General features: G+C 43.6%; 1 pseudogene; it reads left to right on the plus strand.

Annotated features, from left to right (window-relative positions):
- LOC111962948 (disks large-associated protein 2-like) overlaps positions 1-22,558 on the plus strand; it is a 46,389-nt pseudogene extending 23,831 nt beyond the window's left edge.
- Positions 22,559-23,269: the final 711 nt, after the last annotated feature.

A 23,269-nucleotide genomic window follows, 5' to 3' on the forward strand; every position in this document is an offset into this window, starting at 1 on the left:
GCGGCCGTCTGCCCTGACTCTGGCTCCTGTCAATGGATTTTGCCTTCTTTCTCTCTTCCTTTATTCAATGCGGTCTTTAACCTCCCTTAGATTCAGGTACTTTGATCTTATACCATGGCATTGTTGAATACTCGTTTCTGATTGGCTAGAAGGGCATTTTAGAATGGACATTAAATCCATTTTAAAGTGTACAAGCCAAATGGAGTATGTTATGTCTCTGGTTTATATTCATTTAAGATCTAAATCTCTCTCTTAATGTCGGGGTGTATTGATTTGTCCCAAGTCTTAAAAGCTCAACCTCTCTCCCCCTAATTCCCTGGGTCTATCTCTGCCTCCACGGCACCTTGCTGAGGTTATTACAAGATAATACATCTTTCAATAGAACAGGATCCTTATCTCTGATTTCAAAGATTGCCAAATAGCAATGGCGAGATAGAATCGGACCATTTCATTTTCCCTAAATTGATATCTTTAAATCGCAAGATGCATATCTGTCTGAGTATAATAAGATTGCCAAATAATGGTTCTGTTGAGGTCAGGACTCACATTCTCTCAGGGGATCCAGAGGGAACTAACACTCATACAGTATGCTATGCCACTACAGAATATGACCTTGAATTCCTCCAATCCTTTAAAAATGTCATCATAGATCTAGCTTACAGAATGCATAATGTGAGCTACTGCGGCAAACTGAAGAAACTGAGAAAAACAACAACAAGCAAGGAACATTGTCCTGCTGAGCAACTCATAGGCTTGACATTTCACAAAGTAATTACGTATCAAGAAAATGCTCAAATTAAACCCGAATTTGAACAATACAATTTTGTTTACCTCTCTGCAGACGCTATCCTTTTCAAACATTTGCTCTCCTGGCAATTAGCTGGCACCCATTTCAAGCAAACACTTTTCTATTAAGTGGAAGAAAAGAGCATAACTCCAAACTTTGTAAACAACCAATTCAGTTTTTCCCACGATGGCAAAAACTTAAAGAAAAGTGAAAAATGTGAATTGAACCTTTCMCTCCCTGTTGTTCTCTCCTGCAGGTGAGCGAGACAGATATAAACGGTCAGTTTGAGTCAGTATGTGAGTCGGTGTTCAGTGAGGTGGAATCCCAGGCTGTGGAGGCTCTGGACCTGCCCGGCTGTTTCCGGACAAGGAGCCATAGCTACCTGAGGGCCATCCAGGCTGGCTACTCCCAGGATGATGACTGCATCCCCACCATGACCTCCTCCACTGTCACCTCCACCATCAGGTCCACCACAGGTAAGAGCAACAGGGAAGGAGGGGACTGCAGCACATAGACAGACACCACACATAAAGTATACAGTAGTGTATGTACAATTGATTAGGATGGCAGCTCGTATCCAAAGTGGATGATATGTTTAAATAGCCATGCAAAGTAATCCTTATACATACATTTAGACAGTTACCATTTGTAAATATCAAAATGTTGTATCAAGTGAGATTGATGAAGTTAAGAGCATGCACATGAGGTTTCTTGTGATGCTCTGCCCTTGAAATGCTTTATGAAATGGCTTCATACGTTTGCATGAATCACTTTTACATATTTCCTGATTGTTGATATAAAAATTGTATTCAAGTACAGTTTATGAGTTGCTTTGAGCCAATCCATCATATTGCTTTTTCAATACAGTAATTCATATCTTCATTCATCATTCATATCAGAGAGTAAAGTTATGAACCCTATTGAAATCATTCTGCAGTTACATGAAGTGAACGTTATATCATGAGACCTTTTCAGATTAAGGCAATTATGGATTTTATTCTCCCTTAGGTTTTTCTTTTACTAGATGGATTTGTTCGCCTTGAGCACAATCTGACTCTAAACCTCATTTCATGATAAGCCACAGGTGCTTTGGGTGTGTCCTCAGCTTGACTGACACTCTGGGCAGGGGAAAAAGGGCTGAGATGAACAGTCCTTCAACTCCACAGTCTTCATGACTGAATGGGTTTACCACAGCTTTATCTACCTGTACTTACAAACCACAAAGTGATGGACACACCTTGTGCTTTGAGTTTTCTCTCCCACAGATTCTACAGTTCAGTTCCTACAGATGTGGTGGGTAATAACTGCGCTGGTCAACAAAATTGAGGTCACAAATTKTTATTWTTTTTTTAGTGTGAAATAAAATATACTGTGAGTGTGACACTGAGTGACTAAAAAGCACTTCAGCAAACGGTTCCCTAAGGTCACCTGCTTCGCCAGAGGAGGAATAGTAGGCATGCTGTTGTTTTCCATTCCTGGATCTGCACAAACACAACAAGAAGATCAACYGTTTTTCAGTTGTACCCATTCTTTCTGCTGTGTAGTTCTACCAATGAAATATGGGAAGGGTCAGAGAAGGTGTGGCCATCTGGAGAATTGTGCTTTTGATAGACTTTTTCCAGGTTATTTACACTGCTTTCTCAACAAACTAAAACAGCATCTTAAAATGTGTAATTGCAATTTCATGTAATCTATGGTGTGGGGTGTGTCTGATGTCAGGAGTCTTTGGGCGATTGGTTCTCCCATCTGACTTCAAGTAGATAGGTTATACTGGACGTCATGAAATTCAATAGGGTTCATACTATACTTCCTGATAGAGGCGGGGATGTTCATCTTTGCTTCTTTCCAGTGCACAAAGTTACACCTGTGTCATATGTGGTCAATCTTCCAGAGGTTTTGAATACCATGCATACAGTAGGTTTTAACAGTGTCTTATTCTTTGTCATGTGTTTTTGGGGCTGTCTCTGTGCAGTGAAAAGATGAGAAGCATGCATGATACAGGTTCATTTCAGATTGGGAAGGCAGTGTAAACCATAATCAGAAATATGAGTCAAAATGGGACTATGAACATTTAGTTCATGTTCCTGAAGGTTTCCTTATGTAGCATTGTAGATTCAAGCACATACTGTAATAATGATTTTTAGACACTAAAGATATAGGCCAATTTCAAGTCTTATTTTGACTCATACATTTCTTAACCTAAAAACTGCATGACTTGATTTCTGTGCTTTGTGGCTCTGATAGCACATTTTCTCCAGCTGCTCACACCTGTGGCCTGATGACATACTACACATATTTACGTTTGTCTTCCAGAGGGAAAATATACACAGGAAGCCACTAGCTTACCTGAGTACCAGGCCAGTGTACATCYAGACGTGGCAGGCACAGGCCCATTGGCCCATGACGATCTAGGCTGCCCTATCAGAAGAGACAGACTGTACCGCCAAGAGAGTATCGGTGCTACAGCCAAACCCCAGTCTGGGCCCCCTGTTTCACCCAGACTGTTCAGGCCRCCTAAAGCTAGCGTTCAGGCCCCAGAGAGGCCCTCACCCAAAGCAATCCAGGCCAGTATCAAGGAGTCGGCCCAATTGGCTGCAACCATCAGCATGCAGTGGAAGGAGGAAGTGTCGGCCATGCGTCGTGAGCTGTCTGATCTCAGGAGGGACCTGTGCACTGAGCTCAGGGCCTTCAATAGTAACTTCAACAGCTTCACGCAGCACTACAACACGTGGTCTCCACAGCCGGGGGCGTCTGGGGGAACAGGGGCGGCTGGGAAACAGACTAAAGTGGCTCAATTGTCAGTAGGGACGCAGGCCAGGAGCAAGGTGCTGGTGAGACAGAGCACGGCGGACGCAGCCGTCAACTGTCCTGAGGAGGGAGAGATGCAGGAGAAGCAGGCCATCGTGAGGCGCCGTCTTCCTAAACAGATCTCAATGGACCCAGCCATTCTAAGGCGTCCGGCATCGCTGTTTGTGGAGGGTTCTATCCCGATCACTCTAGATCCATTACTTGTGGATCCAGTCACCATGATCCAACCAGAATCAGTGCCAGTAAACTCATCAAACACTGTGGTTTGCCCAGAACCCCTAGACCAGAACCCGAAGAGGCTTTCAAAACTGATATCTCCTGACGGAGTCAGCATGAGCTCCTCAGAAGCACAGTCAGTGGATCCAGCCATTGAGGACCCCCTAGATTCAGAGCAGCTGTACCCAAAGGCATTGTGCTCTCCAGATCCAGTGCCCACAGACGTAGCTAATGTGTACCTTGAAGAAACAGACAAGCTGGACCCAGTTAATCTGAACCCCTCAGATACAGAATCAATTGACTCAGTTAATGTGAAACCCCTAGTCCCAGAACCAAGAATMATGCACCTACCATATCCAGTACCTGTGGTTACTGTGTCCCCACCACAAGAGTCAGACTCTGATTCAGAATCTGTAGAAGACGATACTGTGCGCAAGCAAGACCCAGTTCCTGTGTATCTGCCAGACCCTAAACCATTAGGCCCAGGCCCTATAGTCTCAACAGAGCCAGAGATAAAACCACTGTCCCCTACTAATGTGTACTCATCAGAGAAACTTGATCAATACTCAGTTACCATTTGCCCAACTGTCATAGTTACTCCAGAGAGCCCATCTGATTTAGAACCCCTGGATGTGTGTCTGATCCCACCTGATTCAGAATCACAAGACCTAGCCACTGTCTGCTTTCCAGACCTCCCAGATCCAATCCCCTTAGATTTAGACATATTCWCATCGGAAATAGTAGTGCATGCATATCCAGTCACCATCGACTCGTTTGATGAGTTTGATGACTCTCTGGAGCCAGAATGGCCACCTTGTCCAGAATCAGAGGACCAGGCCACTGATTGCCCATCTGGTCCATTTATGGTCCATTTGGACTTAACCACCTTCAATTCCTCAGATGAATCTGATCTGGACTCAGTCTTCTTGGATCCGCCAGAACCTCTGGAGACCGTTAGTGTGAGTTCATCAGATCTCAGCCCAATCGCCATGTACACACCACCAGACCCAGTTTCTCTGAGCCCCCCCAGTCTGGACCAAACCTCTATATACCAATTGGAATCAGTGTCTGTGGACCCAGCTATGGAGTACCGATTAGATCAAATGCATGAATACCTACCTACTGAGTTCCCTGAAGATCCAGAACCACAGGACCAAGTTACAGTACATTCACCTGGTCTGGTCTCCTTCGGACTGGACAGTCCATTCACCCCAGACTCAGTAGACCTGTACTCAGCCACTATGTGCCACCCAGAGCCAGTCATCCTAGGCCTAGATCCACTACTATTATCACAAGACCCAGCTAGCATTAGCTTGTCCCCATTTGAGATGGCACCCATGGAGCCAGAGGATGCCACAGGGGAAGCCACAGATACCTCTGGCATGGATGTCTTTGAGGACCCTGGAGATCCAGAGGGGGAGACAGCTCCTGACAACCCAGGGAAGTCTCACTGTGACCAGGCCTTTCTGTGGGACAGGTGGCAGCAGAAGGCTCCCCAGTGGGAACCACGGTCCATGAAGAGGAGTTCTAGTGTAGAGCTATGGAGTGGGAGATATGAGTACAACAGTGCGGAGATAACATACATGTCTCTGACACTCTGAACAGTAAGAAGAATGTAGCGATGAATGTATCGGTAGCAGATTACAGCATGGGAACATTTCGTATTGATGTCCAAAGGCGGTGTATTTTCTGGGTATCGTGGCCACGTAAAGCTCTGTATGAATGTTTCCTATTGCATAGGATAACCCCCTGCCCATTAACGTGGTTTGACATTAAATGACTACATTAGTGGCAGCAACCACATAGTTGAATGGAATGTACCATAAGAATGTGATGAACAATCAAAGAAGTTGAATGTACATCAGACTTCGATTGCACTTGGCTTGAACTGATGGACCTAAGGATTAGTGAACATTGACATGAACTGTTCTTACGGTTCTTTAAGAGGACTAGTAATGAATGTATACTTCTTAATCGATGAGTCTGTCGTCTCTCACAAATGGCATTTACCACATGTTTTACCAAAGACTCTGTGAAGCTCTGTGGTAGACTAAATAGACTGCCCTTTGCTTATGGTTCTTGACAATCTTTGCTCTGACTGTGGATACATTGTTTTTCTGTGGATATATTGTTTTTCTGTGGATATATTGTTTTCCATGACATATCTTGAGTGTTCTGTTCAATGTCACTCCGGAATGGAGCAAAGTAAATCTAGGCCAGTTATCATATAACCATAAATCCCAAAGACTGGCTGTTGAATCATATGAGCGATTGGATTTACTCTATAGGAACAAACGGGAACCTCGGGAATTGACATTGTTCGTAAAATCTGATTATGGAAGAGAAGTACTCAGTAGCTGTTTGGACTGTTGGGAATACTTTCACTATATGTTTTGTACACATGCAGAAACACACCACAAATACATATGCACACACACTTTAAAGACAATTTGAATCCACAAATCACATTACATTCAAGAAGGATTCAAACATTTCAACGTTTTTTTGTATGCATGGACACTTAAAGATACAGAAAGCACCTTGTTCTCCAACAGCTGAAACAGAGCAGTACCAAGCCAATTGCTTTTCTTTAGTCTTTGGCAGGCCTGCAATCTGGAGGCCACAAACTGTAAGCCTATGTACATGGCCAAGACGGCCAACTATCAGTGCTACTAGCTTGCACCTATATCTAAGGCTGTCCAAGCTTGATACGAGGGGCTGGTATTTAAGAAGCGTGTCACCAAAGGCCTGCTCCATGTGAGCACCTCCATCTGGCCTCCCGTACAACAACAATATCTGTGGTATTTGGTACACAGGAAAATGCATTATCATCAACATCAAACTAACTTACACAATAATGTTTAAGGATGTGTGCCGTTGYGGAGACTACCGGTCTCACCTCACTGGCTGTCAGGTCGACAAGTCGGTCATGTCTAGCAATGTACAGGTCCTTGTATGAACAGCAACTATTCACAACATGGGTAACAGACTCCCTTACATTTGACTAGAATACAAAAAAGAGGTCATGGTTTACAGGGTACCAGAGTGCTAGCACACACACACCATTACTATGCCTATCCCTTGCTTTTGTCAGTCTTGTCCAACACCTAAACTGTATACATCAACAGATATTTGACAGAAGCTTCAAAGACATATGTTGGGATGTTTCCCTTTCAATGTCAACTCCATCCATCCCCAGGTAGCAAATGGCATGGAGGTCCTGTCTGTCTGCCACAGGGGAGTGATGTTGCTGTGTCTCTACTGTCACTGATCATCCTCATGCTCAGGAACCAAAGACTGAGAATGTCATTCTAACAGCTGCTACTCAAGTGTATGCAAATGTTAATGTTCATCCTTTTGTATACAACAAAATATGTAAATCACCAGATTATTTCTAAGAATTACTGGTGACATTATTGACCCGGAGACCCGAGATAGTGATGATGTTAAACTGCATGGTTATGATTCTGAAGACGTATTATTTGGACACCTACTGTACTGCGTTTGGTGCTGGGTCGTATATTTTTGTGCCCAGTGTTGGGAACAGATCCCAGAGACTATTGAAAACACAGAATGACAGCTCTGCTACCAGCAAGGCACCAGCCAGATGAAACACGAGACTTCTGTGCTATCCTTATTAAGGAGCTGTGTATGAAATAGCCCATTAAATCATGGGCCCTAATAAAGTACACTGGGAGAAAAAGAGATTAGATTAGAAATGTATTTTATTAGAAATGTATTTGAGTCTAAGAAGTGATACTCTGTCCTATTGTTTTGAGCAGAAACTGTGCTTAATTCCTTATTTTAATGTGCTGCCGTTTAGAAAAGTTAGATCAATTGGCTGAATCTGACAAGGTTTTCACAGGAGAGAAGTTAATTAGGTTGTATTGTCACATTCATTTACTTCCTTTCCACTGCATAATACACCAGACTTCCTCTCGCTGTTGCTGCGTTGTTGGATGTTTCATTAGATACAGTGTCATCTAGAAGCAGGCCAAGATGTTATGACATACCAATTGTATGGTGTTCATATTAGGACAGCAACATTTGATGCAACATGAACACACCTCTGACGCATATGATTTAATGAGAGTGTCGGTGTAGAGAACTTCACCTCACAGCGAGTTACCAGCCTAGAATGTTCTTAGTTGTTTTGGATGGGCTATTTTACCCAACATTGATAACTGGGAGTTAGAATGCTCTCCTTTAGTAGTTATTTTTATTACTATCACCTACTGCTTACTGTCAAGTTAGGAACGTGGAGAGATTCTTCTTCTTCCTCCCTCATTGCCTACTATGGCGTTCCGTTCGTTGCTTAGCAATCCCCAAAGTGCTCATCAACATGGCAGTGCATGAAGTTATTTTTCTCAGCCCACCCAGGAAGGTGAGCCATGCTTGCCAATGCCCATACCTTTAACTGCCCATCCATCATTCATTCTTTTCTGTTTAGCCATGCTAAACGCACAGTTTTCTTACAAGGATGCTAATGCCGTCTACCAGCCGGCCAATGATCTCAGCTGCTTTAGCTTGAGAGTGATGCGTAAATGTCTCACCGTGATTGCCGGGATTTGCTTCCTCTTTGTACGTCTTCTCATAGCCTCTTACTGATCCTATTACAGTTTGCAGGGTCAACTAGGGTCATATCTTGTATAAGAACATATCTTTCATTTCACATTTAAATCATTTGAAATGTAGCAGTGTACTGTACATCTGATTGCTAGTTAAAAACTAAATTAATCTATGTCATCATCAAGGAACCAAAACTTTAAATCAGCTAATTATTAGCCAAAAGCCTTATATTCTGAGTGCATATTTCTATGGATAGATGGCCACAAATGTCACCATTCTTTTTACTGTGTGAATATACAGTTAACTGCCAAAATAATGGAAACACTTGAGTAAATGAGGGATACAAAGGGGTATTGAAAGCAGGTGCTTCCACACAGGTGTGGTTCCTAAATGAATTAAGCAATTAACATCCCATCATGCTTATGGCGTGTGTGTCTCAGATCTCAACCCAATTGAACACTTATGAGAGATTCTGGAACGGCACCTGAGACAGCGTTTTCCACCACCATCAACAAAACACCAAATGATGTAATTTCTGTGGAAGAATGGTGTTGCATCCCTCCAATAGAGTTCCAGACACTTGTAGAATCTATGCCAAGGTGCATTGAAGCTGTTCTGGCAGCTTGTGGTGGCCCAACACCCTATTAAGACACTTTGTGTTGGTGTTTCCTTTATTTTGTCAGTTACCTGTATTTTACTGTTGAAGGAACAAGTATTCTGCTGCTTCCTCACAATCCAAGCATGGTGTTTGAATTGATACATTATCCTTGATTTATCTGCCATTGTCATCCTGTCTCTGTGGACACTTACAGTATATAGCTGTTTTTCTGTATAGTGTACTGTGATTGGTGGATGTTCTGGGCACTAGGCAGATGTGACCAGGATGTTGAATGTGATTGGCTGGCTTGTTTCAGGGATCCAGTTCCGCCTTCCTTCTACCTGCACCATTGACCGGACGACCCACGAAACCCCAGGTAAACCTCCTGTCCGAGCCAATAGGTGGTGATGAATAATATGTTTTGAACCAGCGTCATTATCATTTATTGATGAAATACAGTTCAAATGCTGTGAAAGAGCAGTCCCACCCTCACACAGGCTTATCAATTTCATCAAGACAAAACACAGCAACACCACCACATTGTTTTACTGCTAAGACCCAGCGACTATCTCTATCTCTGTGTTCCTGTTCGGTCACTCCTGGCTGTTTTCTCCTTGAGCATCTCTCTACCTTATTGATTCATCAGGCACAAGCCTTTATCTCAAAGGTAGATTGAAAAACGACAGTGGAATGTAAAATGGTCCCGCACCCACTCCTCTTCTACGCCGTTATCCTCTCCCCCTCCTGAAATGGGCTGAGGGAGTGAGAGAAGTCGTGAGTGCTCTATCGATGACGCTATCGATGACGCTATCGATGACGAACGCTTTCCGGACATTGGCCCACATAACTGATGGTCTGTCAGTTATGAGTCCCCTTGCCTCCCTCCCTCTGCCCCTCCCTTCAACCAGACACCCCTCATGTCCCTCTCTCTCTCTACCCAGGTCCAGCCAGGACCGCAGCAACCCACCTCACACACACACATACACACCCTTCTCCTCTGTACAGGCCAAGGTTTCTATGTTAATTTCCTTGGGCCTTACTGAACCATATGGCAGACAGAGCACTTTGTCAAGTCATTTTGTTTTAAAGGATGGAGTTCAGGCAAGGATATTCACATCAGCCACCGTGGCAGATGCTATGCTGTCAGCTATGGAGTGACAGAGATGAAGTCACTGGTGTCTGGCACACTTCTCTCTCCTGTCCTGTCTTGTCTGACTAGAGCTCTGTCTCTCTCAGTGCTCTCTCTCTCTGCTCTCCGTGCTTTCTCTCTTTCTTTCTTTCTCTCTCTCTCTCTCTCTCTCTCTCTCTCTATCTCTCTCTCTCTCTCTCTGTGCTCTGTCTCTCTCTCTGTGCTCTCTCTCCATGATCTCTCTCRCTGCTTTCTCCATGCTCTCTCTCCCTGCTTTCTCCATGCTCTCTCTCCATGCTCCTGTGCTCCTGCGCTCCATACTCTCTGCTCTCTCTCTAGGCACTCGCTAAGGGCTCTCTCTTTCTCCCCCTCCCCTCTCTCTGAAATAGTTTTAGTTCGTGTCTGAGGTAGTTCTCATCTTAGTTTTTGTTTTGTTTTTTGGGCTGGGACACTCTTGACAGTGATGATAATAGAGTTCTCCATCCATCCACTTCCCAGATAATTTACATTTCCTTAAAAGCCTGTGAAATAAAGCACTGTTTTCTGAGAGTGATCAATTTAATCTGGAAGAAATGCTCTTAATGACACGTCCTTCAAGTCCCTCGCTCTCTCTACTATTAGCATACAATTCAGACCTGATAAATTGAGATTCCCTAACAGAGACTGAGCACTTGAATCACACTCATTGTGTCTCAAGTTAATTAAACTGGATGTGTGTGTGTGTGTTTGGGGTGTTTAAGCACAAAACGATTTAGCATGATGAATTTGTAATGCTAAAGTTTTCCATAAGAAATCCTCTTGAGTTTTAAGAAAATATATAAAGAAAAAACAGTTACTATTGTTCTATTCAGAAAGCACAGTTTACCATTTAACTCAGCAGCATTCTTGTCAGCACAATGTTCTTGTTTAGTGTGAAGAAAATGTGTCCATGTTGTTGTCATGGAGATGAAGAGCAGGTTTTCTGTCTGGTTAGTTATTGTGTAATTTAAAGGTAAACCACCAGTCTGCCTGGTATGGTTGCCATTGTAGTTAAGATACTTCTTTCRTTTTACAAGCAGCCCACAGGCTTTTCTGCATTTCAATTTTCATTTGAAATCATTTGTATTTTTTTGTATTTGTGTACATGCCTCAAACTGTGCCTGGACTTGAAGGGACAGGCTAAATGCTAAGTAACACTGCCAAGATGCGGGCAAGAGTTATGAGTCCCCATTGCATGACTTGCTTAGTAATAATGTGTCTATTTTTGTCCTTCTGCTGAATCATCTCTCTCTCTTTCTCTCTTTCTTTCACTCTCTTCCTCACCCTCTCTTTCTCTCTATCTCTCTTGTTCTCTCGCTTTCTCTCCATGTCTATCTCTTTTTTTAAAAATCTGTTCTTTGTTACACTCTCTCTCTCTACTGACTCATCTTGGTGACCTCTTTGAGATAATTTTGTGAATGGGAAACAAAGTGCTGACCTGCTGTATAATTCAGGGCGTTCCTCATTCCCTCTCTGAGAGTTCTGATGAGCCAAGACCACTCTGGGCTTTGATCATTAGATGTTCTTTAAATGGACAAGCTGTTTGTATTAGTCTGCTCCTACAAAGCTCTGTTTTAAAGAAGAGGACACATCAAACCCAAAAGTAATTTATTAGTCCAGCAGTCCATCTCTGTGGATTTAAAACCATATTCTCTTAGAATCCGTTGCTCATCAAATACATGTTAGGAGAAGGGCTGTCAACCCTTCACAGTGAATAGAACTCAGTGGCCTTTCCTCTCTCTGATCGTCAACAGCAAAGCCCTACAGTACCTCACCTACTTCAACTACCACATACACATATACAGTTGAAGTCGGAAGTTTACATACACCTTAGCCAAATACATTTAAACGAAGTTTTTCACAATTCCTGACATTTCATCCACGTAAAAATTCCCTGTCTTAGGTCGGTTAGGATCACCACTTTATTTTAAGAATGTGAAATGTCAGYATAATAGTAGAGAGAATGATTTATTTCAGCTTTTATTACTTTCATCACATTCCCAGTGGGTCAGAAGTTTACATACACTCAAGTAGTATTTGGTAGCATTGCGCTTTAAATTGTTTATGTCGGTTTGGAGCAGTGGCTTCTTCCTTTGCTGAGCAGCCTTTCAGGTTATGTTGATATAGGACTCGTTTGACTGTGGATGTAGATACTTTTGTACCTGTTTCCTCCAGCATCTTCACAAGGTCTTTTGCTGTTGTTCTGGGTTGACTTGCACTTTTCACACCAAAGTACGTTAACCTCTAGGAGACAGAACACGTCTCCTTCCTGAGCGTATGACGGCTGCGTGGTCCCATGGTGTTTATACTGCGTACTATTGTTTGTACAGATGAACGTGGTACCTTCAGGCATTTGGAAATTGCTCCTAAGGATGAACCAGACTTGTGGAGGTCTACGTTTTTTTCTGAGGTCTTGGCTGATTTCTTTTGATTTTCCCATGATTTCAAGCAAAAGAGCACGAGTTTGAAGGTTTGCCTTGAAATACATCCACAGTACACCTCCAATTGACTCAAATTATGTCAATAGCCTATCAGAAGCCGCTAAAGCCATGACATTATTTTCTGGAATTTCCAAGCTGTTTAAAGGCACAGTCAACTTAGTGTATGTAAACTTCTGACCCACTGGTATTGTGATACAGTGAATTATAAAGAATAATCTGTCTGTGAACAATTGTTGGAAAATGACTTGTGTCATGCACAAAGTAGATGTCCTAACCGACTTGCCAAACCTATAGTTTGTTAACAAGAAATTTGTGAGTGGTTGAAAAACGAGTTTTAATGATTCAACCTAAGTGTATGTAAACTTCTGACTTCAACTGTGCATTCCTTTTAACTTTGACCTCTATCTTTCAGCGGTCACGTACACGAACAACTACAAGAAGACGACCCGCCGCCCCGTCCCACCCCGCTCCACTCAGGCTCCAAGGCCCTCATCTCCGTCACTGCCCAGAGCAGTACAGAGTCCACCAGGACACTACCATGAGGGCAGGCACCCTCGAGGTGGGCGACGGGCTGGGCCTGAGCCTGGGCAGGCCCTGTATACTCCCACAGACAGCCTGGACAGTGCCAAGGCCGTGACTATAGCCATGGAGGCAGCTGGGCTGAGGTCTGGGAAGAGGCACCCGTCCACAGACCGTCACAGTCACAGCTCAGTGGTGACCTGTGATAAAGCCATCCTGGTGTCCAAGGCTGAGGAGTACCTCAAAACACCACGCTCCTCCATAGGATACAGGTGAGCGCACCAACACACACACACACACACACACACACACAACACACACACAACACACACACACACACACACACACACACACACACACACACACACACACACACACACACACACACACACACACACACACACACACACACACACACACACACAACACACCACAAACAGGTCTACACATTGTGCAAACACACACCCACACATTCATAAAGTCACACACTCACGCATCCCATTCTCCTCTAGGTCTAAAAATGGCACCAATGAGTCATCTTACTGCAATCCATTCATTTGTTTTCAACTCATGAATGAGGCTTTACTGAATGAGTCTCTCTTGCACTCTCTCACTCTATTTTTGCTCTCTCTTCTCACGCTCTCTCTTGCCTCTGTGACCCTGAGAATAATGGGCTTGATCACACACGCAGTCTGCAGACGTCAGATGTGTCCATGCCCCTGAATAAAACAGACAGACCGGTAGACAGACATCCCTTCAGACTGCATACAGCCTTTCATCAATAGAGAATATTAGAGTTGTTCTGCTTGTTTGTGGAGACAGGTGAGTCTCAGTCACCCAGAGATGATCAGGCAGCCTATCCTAGGGGATGAATGATGATGATTTTAAGTGGCTGAGCTGAACGTCGTTACGCTTATCGTGGTGGGCCTGAATTATATTGGTTTTCAAATTGGCTCCAGTGATGTGTGTAAAATACAGAAGCATTTTGATTAGAGATGGCCGGCAGTGTGAAGGTCCACGGTTATTGAAACAACCAGAAGGGCTGCATGCAACGCAAAAAATGCATCAAAACCTCCTACAAAGTTTATCTTTAAACTGTGCCACTAGTATTTGGCCAGTGTAGTAAGATCAATCTAAATTCACCTGCATCATATCAGACCTCCTGGGGATATACAGCACAGTATAATTAACCTCTGGAAGTGTAGCCTATAGCCTATAATTTGACCTTTCACCCCTTACTTCCGGCAGGACCCCAATCTTAATCCTTAGCCTTTGACCCTTTCTGCACTTTGAGTTTTGACCCCGCTGTGTTTGAGTTTTGACCCCTCATCTTCTGGGGGCCATTAAAGTGTACGGTGTCCGTATTAGGACAGTGTAAGAATGGATCCTGTAGCAGCACCTTACTCTCACTACCAACCTACCTTCATCTCAGMGAGACTAAGCCATGTCTGAGTAAAATGCTGATGCCTACAGTTTCCAAAGTTTTCACACCTGTGCTGTGTGTGTAGTATATGTGTGTGTAGCGTAGTGTGTGTGTATGCAGCATGGTGTGTGTGTGTTCGCCAAACCAGTWTTTTTTCTTCTGTCTCTGCCAGCACACTTTGAACATTGCCCAGGCTCTCCAAAATATCTCCTCTCCTCATCCATCATAGAGCAGCAGTCTCTCTGAAATGGACTTTGCTTTGTGCCAGAAAGTAACGGAGGTCACCTCAACCAGCAGCAACTCACCGCTGACTGTCACCTGTTGTGCTGTTTGTACCAGGCTACTCTGCAGTGTAACATACTTTACATTTTACCTCAGATGAAAGGGAGCTAGAAGAATAACTACTTCTTTGCTCAAACCACTACAGGGTGGGCTGTATCAGCTGATCATCGCTAGTGTAGGCTAGATGAATGAGCTCGTTAAAGAGGCTATGCTGTCACAACAAACTAACCAGTATTTACTTGATTTGAATTTGTTCTGCTATTGACAGATGCAAACTGCTGTTGCTTTCTTCCCTGTCCCTGTCCGTGAGACGACACATGATAGCAATTGCAAAGCACACCTTCTCGCAGTATTCATTTCAAACTCACTGCCCGGCGGATGTGCATGTGACGAGGAAGAGTGAAGCAATGCACTGCCACGCTCGTGGTGGCAGAAGGGCGGTGGAGGGGACATTTTGTCAAGATAAATGACTTCATGAGAAATGATGTAGTTTGATAGGCAATTTGTTGCATTTATAGTTGCAAGAAAGAAAATAGACKAAACATTTAATAAAAAGTTTTTAGTAAAAGAAAACTTTTTTCATATGGGGGGCAAAAGGGCTCTATCTATGCACGTGGCTGCTAGACATGAACACACACTCCTCCATTCGTTTCAAACCACTTAAAGCTAAAGAGTTATTAATGTGAGTTTGAAGCTTTTAAGGCTTAAGGCTCTCAGACAGACAGCCGTTCCAAGCTGGCCCTAGTCAGGATTCTGCCTGCGTCGGCTGGAACACTCTGTCAGGGTCAGGCCATTAACTCAGAACTGGGGGAAGGTGTGATCTCTCAGAGGGAAGGAGGATTAAAATGTGGACGAATTGATTTTCAAATTACCCTGCTAATCATATAGTAAATTGTAAAATTAGAAGTCTGCTGTTCTCACACTTGTGTTACTCATCAGAGAGACAGCCTGGGAGTGGGCTTCTCAAGGACTAATTCTAGCTACCACACACACCTGCCTCCCAAATATTACTTGTCCATGCAGACTGTAGGTTATATGTAACTTCAGGATAAAACCTTTATTGACAATACTTCTAATAAAGGGCCAGCCATACAGGATGCATGGTTTTTGTTTGAAATACAGTCAGGTCCATAATTATTGGCAGCTTTGATCAAATTATTTTAAAAAGACTATAAAATGAATAATACAAACACTGAGCTATATTTCATGCTCCAAAAAATTGGGAAATTATATTATTTTATACTAATGCAATTGCTCAATTGGGGTTATTGTCTTGCTGGAAGATCCACTTGCGGCCAAGTGCCAGCCTCCTGGCTAGGGCAACCAGGTTTTTGGCTAAAATGTCACGGTACTTGGTAAAGTTCATGATGCCGTTGACCTTAACAAGGGCCCCAGGACCAGTGGAAGCAAAATAGTCCCATACAGTGGGGAGAAGAAGTATTTGATACACTGCCGATTTTGCAGGTTTTCCTACTTACAAAGCATGTAGAGGTCTGTAATTTTTTATCATAGGTACACTTCAACTGTGAGAGACGGAATCTAAAACAAAAATCCAGAAAATCACATTGTATGATTTTTAAGTAATGAATTTTCATTTTATTGCATGTATCATCAGTGTATCACTGTATCATCAGAGATGCCCCACCATATTTTTGTAATGCWTTTTTTTTTTTTTGCTCATCTTTATTAAYGMTGCCAATCATATGGAGAGAGTCAGTCCAGTGAGGGTGGGGCTCAGTAATAGGATCCGTGCACCCTCAGGACAAACAGGGATCAGTCTCTATCATCCCTGGCCAGCACCATGCACCATGCACCATTGAACACTAACCAAAATCTGTGTGTCTGTGTCACACACCAAACCCCTGGTGATCACAACTCYCAAACTCCCTAATCAGGTTTTGTAATAGGTTTCTTTTTTTTTTAAACTACCACCACTGTATCTCCACCACGGCAGCTTGTTGTTGGTATAAATCACTGTGCTGAGGGTGTAGACAAACTGGTTGTGTTCGGTTGGGCCTCCATAAATCACACTGCAGTTATGTTCTGACAGGCCGCTTAGAGTTGAGGAGGTGCAGCACCGGCCCCAAACCAATAACCCCACGGACATCTGGGAGCGGTAATAATGAGAATACTGTTGCTATGTTATTATGCTGCATTAGGTGGAAGCAGCCACCGACTCGGAGTCAGAAAGTAAAGGGTCGAAGGAATACCATTCTGTGGGGATCCAGGTGGAAGCTGACAGACGGTAAAATTACTTTTTTAATAGGTTCCTTTTCCCATTTCTGGATTTGTGCTAATCTTTAACAATGTGTTGTTATTAAAGTCACCAGCCTGTCCTCTTTCTCTACCTGGGTGTGTTTGTTTACAATATCCCTTGATGGCCTAAAAATTTGCTTCCCCTAATCTGTGTCTCAGAGTGCAGGGCAGGTTGAAGCGCTCCAATAGTGTAACAGCCTCTGTGCAGGCTGACATGGAGATGGAGGGGTTTCCCACCATGGAGGACAAGGGCCTACAATTTGGAGGGGGCTTCCTAGGGGGGCACTCTGAGCCCAGCACGCCCACCCAGTATGGGGTGCGCACCGTCCGCACCCAGGGCCTCTTCAGCTACCGGGAGGACTACCGGACCCCTACGGAGCCCCCTTGCCCCCAGCAGACCTCCAACGAGACCACCTGGCAGCTAGAGCCCCCCTCCCCCAGGGAGCCAGCAGAGTTGTCGGGCGAGTCGTGCCGGACGTCCCCCGCCTTGCGGAGGGATGGAAGCTGGTTCATGCAGCTGCTCCACGCAGAGACCAAGAGGATGGAGGGATGCTGTAAAGAAATGGAGGCAGAGGCGGAGGAGAACGACCTCTCTGAGGACAGTGAGTGGGATAGGAGTCATAATGTACAGTCAATTAGCAGACATTTTCTCTCATAGAGACTCGCAAGACTTTCATATAACAGATTATCAGTTGAGTGTCTGTCTTTCAGTCCTAGGTAAAATCAGGAGTGCGGTGGGCAGTGCTCAGCTCCTCATGTCTCAGAAATTCCAGCAGTTTTACTGGTTGTGTCAGCAGAACCTGGTGAGTAACAAGTCACTGAAACAATGACCCTGTGTGTGTCTGTGTACATACGGTATGTGAGCGTGTTTGTGAGTGTGTGTTTTTTTTTAAACGATTGCGCTACTCTGTGAAAGGAAAGGACACAGTTATATCGGCTGCATTCCTGTATCCACCGGCACTGTTCTCCTGTCTCTTACATAGAATGGCTTAGGCCAACAGGTCAGAAGCTTTTAAATGCACCATTGAGTGTGAAAAAAAATAATTATTGAGTGTTTCTATCTGAGATGAGAACGTCTTGAGGAGAACAATGAGATACTGTGAATGTCCGCGTTCCCAATGATGCACTCACAGCTCTGACTAGCATACTGAGACGCCTGCCTTTTACATTAAGAACTATTGCCGCAGTCCACTCTCTTCATCCTATCAAAAAACACTCGGAAGGGCTGGAATATCTGGCTGATACTTTCCTTGCCTCTAATCTTACCCCTCTTTATTGATATCAGCCAAATATCCAATATTTGAGATTAAGCCTGTCTTTGCTTATGAAAAAATGTGTTGCTATTTTTTGCCATATACAGCAGAAATTGCTGCATTCAGGAAAGGCTGAAAAGTGCACAGAGATTATTTAGTTTGAACTAGTCTTTTATATAGAGTTTCCTGCTTCTATTTCCCTCACTGTAGGGGAGAGGAGAGCAGTTATTAAAGCTTACCCAAGCTGCTGCATCTCTCCATATGACAAAGACAGTTTACAAATAATACTGCATACACTTTCAGAACATGGATTTGAGTCCGTTTGAAGAAGTGGCGTCCGCAAATAAGAAGCTTAAGGAGATGTCTAATTGCGCTTTATCGAGCCGTCTTCCCCCCCTTTTTTTCCTCCTGGATAACATAAGCTGGAGTTGAACAAGCTTTCAAAGACAGACGCAGAGCATAGCAGCAAGTTTTATTGTGGGAGGAGCTACAGGATTAAGTCATACTGACACAGGCAAGGCTTATATTTCCCAGAATCCTTTAATGTGTCAGCCTCATTCACTCCCCCAGTATAAGTTTATGCTTTTGTATTTGTTTGCTTATGCTGGATTGTGTGCAGCCTTCTTTTTGAACCCCCAGCAATATTGATGAGATGAGCCCAGCGCTGTCTTCCGCTACTTCTCCTTTGGGTCTCTGTGTAGCTCCCCTGTGAAGTTTCAGACCGAGACGATGAATGAGGTAGATCAGTGATGGGGTGAGACCTCAGCCTGTCACAGCCTCTCCACACTGCTATGAGTCACCCATCAGGACTGATCTGGTGCTGTGCATTCAGAATAGTGCCTCAGTGCCTCTACACCCCCCCCCACACCTAGTCTACCTCTACTCCCAGGCCCCGCCACGCCCCACCACTATACTATATTGTGGAAAACTGGCTAAACTTACCCCGGGCTAACTGTAGTCTAATTATAGTCTCACAACTTATTGAATTACCCTTTAGCAGGTACTTACTGTATGTACTGTAGTATAGGGTATACTATATAATAATTACCAAAGATATAACTGGTATGTATGTACTTATACTGTAGGTCTTAGCATCACTTTCTAGTGGCAGTGACCTAAACTATTGCGCTTATAACTTGTGCAATTACCTTTTACCAATGTACAGCAACTGTATTTCTTAACACTGAGTAAGTACTGCTTACCATTTTTCCTTTCTGAGACCTTCCACTATTCATTGTAATTCAGAGTGAACCTGGCCTTTACTTCAGAGCCTATATATTCAGATCTACATCCAGAATGCAGCAGTCTGAAATGCCACCAGACAGTCGGCTGGGATATTGTTGTGCCCTCCAGCTATCCAATATATGAAGCACATAAAGTCACTGAATTAATGGGGGGAGATGGTGACCCGCGACCAATGGGATGCTATGGATCTTATTTCTCAACTCTTAACTTCATAACAGAGTTGGAGGTATTGGTTTAGGCTATAGTCTCGCTAMTATTGTCTGTGGGGTCAATAGTGTGACTGATTGTGACTCTAGCCGATGTGATGTGATGAATAAGACTTACTGGCAGTGAATGAAATGTGAGCCCTCTTCATTTTTTCCCATCCTCAGGGGGATTAGGAGGGATTGCTACTTACTGATCACATTTTGTTATGGCTCATTTCAATGGATTGTCCTCCAAGTCCTATAGTCTAACCATGAGATGACGATGGGAATAAGATGCTTGTCTTTTCTGAACTTTGACCTTCTTGCTCCCATGACTTTGCTGGAAACATTTGTTTTATTATTAGAAAAATATACCATAAATAATTGAGGTTTTCCTCTGTTTGAGGTCTGATAAGGACATCTAGTGGGCTTTAGTAGAAGTGCAACAAATAACTCCTGACGCACACTGGGATTTGAGTATCTGTAATTCAGGCACTGATGTGGTCCTTTATAACCCCTTGCAGGACCCCAGTGCCATGCCCCGCCCCACCTCTCAGGACCTGGCTGGATTCTGGGACCTCCTGCAGCTGTCCATTGATGACGTCACCACCAAGTTTGACGAGCTGCAGCAGATAAAGAACAACGACTGGAGGCCCGTGGAGAAGAGCCCAGAGAAAAGGGTGGGTAGCGCTCAGGTATACAGAATACAATGTATTATTTTTCTGTTGTCTATGGTGGGTAGTCTCAGTCACAGGTGAGACAGGCATAGAAATATCTGTCTTATATTTCTATGGTCACAGATTCAGCTACATAGAGCACAGTCAGAGCCTTATTAAACAGAGATGTGAGATTACTCAGAGCCACGTAGTAGTGGTGTAGAGTGGAGCTGTTCTGTATGCGAGGTCAAATGCTTAGTGAAGCATCACTGGATGTCATTGACATTGTGTTTAACTATGCCGATGTATTTCCAACCACTCAAATAGATGATATGTCAACTACTGCCTATACAAGTTGAATTCTAGAATAGATTTCGTTACGGACAGGATTTTGTTCGAGTTCGTCTCTCTTTCTTCCTGTGTCCAGTTACCACCTGTCGCACCAAAGAAGTCCATGATCGGGAAGAGAGGCGTGACACGGGAGAAGTCTCTTGACCTTCCAGACCGCCACCGCCTGGAAGCACGCAGGAGGCTGATGCAGGCCAAGCGGGCGGCTTCCTTCCGTCAGAACTCGGTGTCAGAGAGAGCAGACAGCATCGAGATCTACATCCCTGAGGCCCAGACTCGCCTTTGAGAGGACTGGGACAGGGGTCAGGGGTGAGGGGCGTCTCCCCCCTCAGACTACCCCTCAACTAGACTCTCCTTTAACTAGCCTTTTTCTAGACTATCTACTGTACACTTCCCTCCTTTATCTGTCTCCTCATGACTTCACTATCATCATCTTCTGAGTTCATCTCCACTCCAGCCCTTATTGAGTAGGATATCACAAAACTACAGATATGTATTAGTGGATATACACTGAGTATATCAAACATCAGGAACACCCCCCCCCCCCCCCCCCCGCTTTTGCCCTCAGAACAGTCTCAATTCGTTGGGGCATGGACTCTACAAGGTGTCGAAGTGTTCCACAGGGATGCTGGCCCATGTTGACTCCAATGCTTCTCACAGTTGGCTGGATGCCCTTTGGGTGGTGGATCATTCTTGATACACACAGGAAGCTGTTGAGCGTGAAAAACCCAGCAGCGTTGCAGTTGTTGACATAAACCGGTGTGCTGGCACTTACTACCATACTCCGTAAGGCACTCAAAGGCACTTAAATGTTTTGTCTTGCCCACTCACCCTCTGAATGGCACGCATACACAATCATCTCTCAAAAGCTTAAAAATCCTTCTTTAACCTGTCTCCTCCCCTTCATCTAAATTGATTTGAAGTAGATTTAACAAGTGACATCAAGTAGGGCTCATCGCTTTCACCTGGACTCACCTGGTCAGTCTATGTCATGGAAAGGGCATGTTTTGTATACTCAGTGTATATCTAAGAATTGGTTCATCATTGGTTCATCTTCTCCTTGGTTTTCGCATGAAAAAGGTTTTTGTTAGTGGAATAGTGTTACATGATAGAATAGCCAACCCCCAAAACGCTCATTAAATTATTCTGGAAGGATGTGTATGTCTTTTTCAACATTTGCAAAGTGCAATTAAAAAGTGTAGCTTTGAAACCTACCAGCAACCAGAGAGAATACAAACCCAGTGACGAATTGACCCCATGATGAGTCCAACTGGAAACCCCTACAATTATCCTACTGTTGTTTCCAATTGTGTTCACAAGATAACAATCACAAAATGATTAAAGTGAACCTATTTGAAAGTGCCAATGCTTGAAATACCTCAACTGTACATGCCGCACTGTAGCTTCTGACCAAGAGGCAGGTGGGTCATCCCTTCTGAAATTTATGTTTTATGCACTCACAGTAAGCTCTGGTTATGTTAAAGTTGTCAGAGTTYGAAAATTCAGCTTTCTACACAGTCAGGTAAAGGTCAAGGGTCATGGTAAAAAATGTGATTTAAAAATGTCTAAATCATTCTCATTACCTTTCTCCATTCCACACTATACTCTACATTTTCCTATACTATTGACATTTCACATGACATTTACTTAAAGCAGACAAGTAATACTTTTTTTTCAYAAAAATATTTTACGTCATTTCATTGCAGTGGAAAAAATGCTATGGAAGGTTTGCGTAGCTCTTTAAATCAAATACGGAAAATAACGCACTTTTGCACTTATCATTCTCTGTATTTCCAAGGGAAATAAACAAACAAAGTTCACAACASTATTGTTGTATTTGAATTGTAAGAGAGGAAATTAATATTCTTAATCACATGGTTGATTTTTCACCTCATCTCTCCATGCCTTCCTACATATCGTGTTGCATCAAAGTAGTGCTGTCATTTCTTCAAACATCTAGCCCTTCTCCCACCCTTGCTGCCAACCCAGGAATAACAGTGTCTGTTCAAACAACACATACGTTACATTGTTTCATTGATTAGAACACAGCTTGCACAATCTTGGAGAATGTTTCTATTGTTGATTACCTACCAGACAAGTGCAGTGTGTGAAAAGTATTTTTACCTTTTCTAGGAACTGCTACAAGGTAATAATGTGAAACAGTCCCAGAGGTAAGAGATATGAAGGAAGAAACCTCTCCAGAATTTGATTTAGTGACTAATGCTTTTTGATACCGGCTGATAACAAAGACATGAAAAATGTGACGTTGTAGAGATTGACTTGTTCTCTTGTGTGTGGATGGTATTGCAGGGAATATGAGTCATTGGAACACTGGGGTTATTTRCCCCTCACACAGCTCAGACATGCACTCCAGAGGCCTACTGTGATGTAGAAGTGGAGGGGACTGTATAGTGCCTGGGTCACAGTAACACAGTGAATGGTAGTGACCAGGGTTTGGATCAGTTCCCGTAAGAGGCTAGAGGAGGCCTGTAAAGGCCTGGGACTAGAGTTGTCGGGGTGAGGGATGAGGTGTGTT

The sequence above is a fragment of the Salvelinus sp. IW2-2015 genome, linkage group LG4q.2, assembly GCF_002910315.2.
Source record: "Salvelinus sp. IW2-2015 linkage group LG4q.2, ASM291031v2, whole genome shotgun sequence".
Classification (NCBI taxonomy): Eukaryota; Metazoa; Chordata; class Actinopteri; order Salmoniformes; family Salmonidae; genus Salvelinus; species Salvelinus sp. IW2-2015.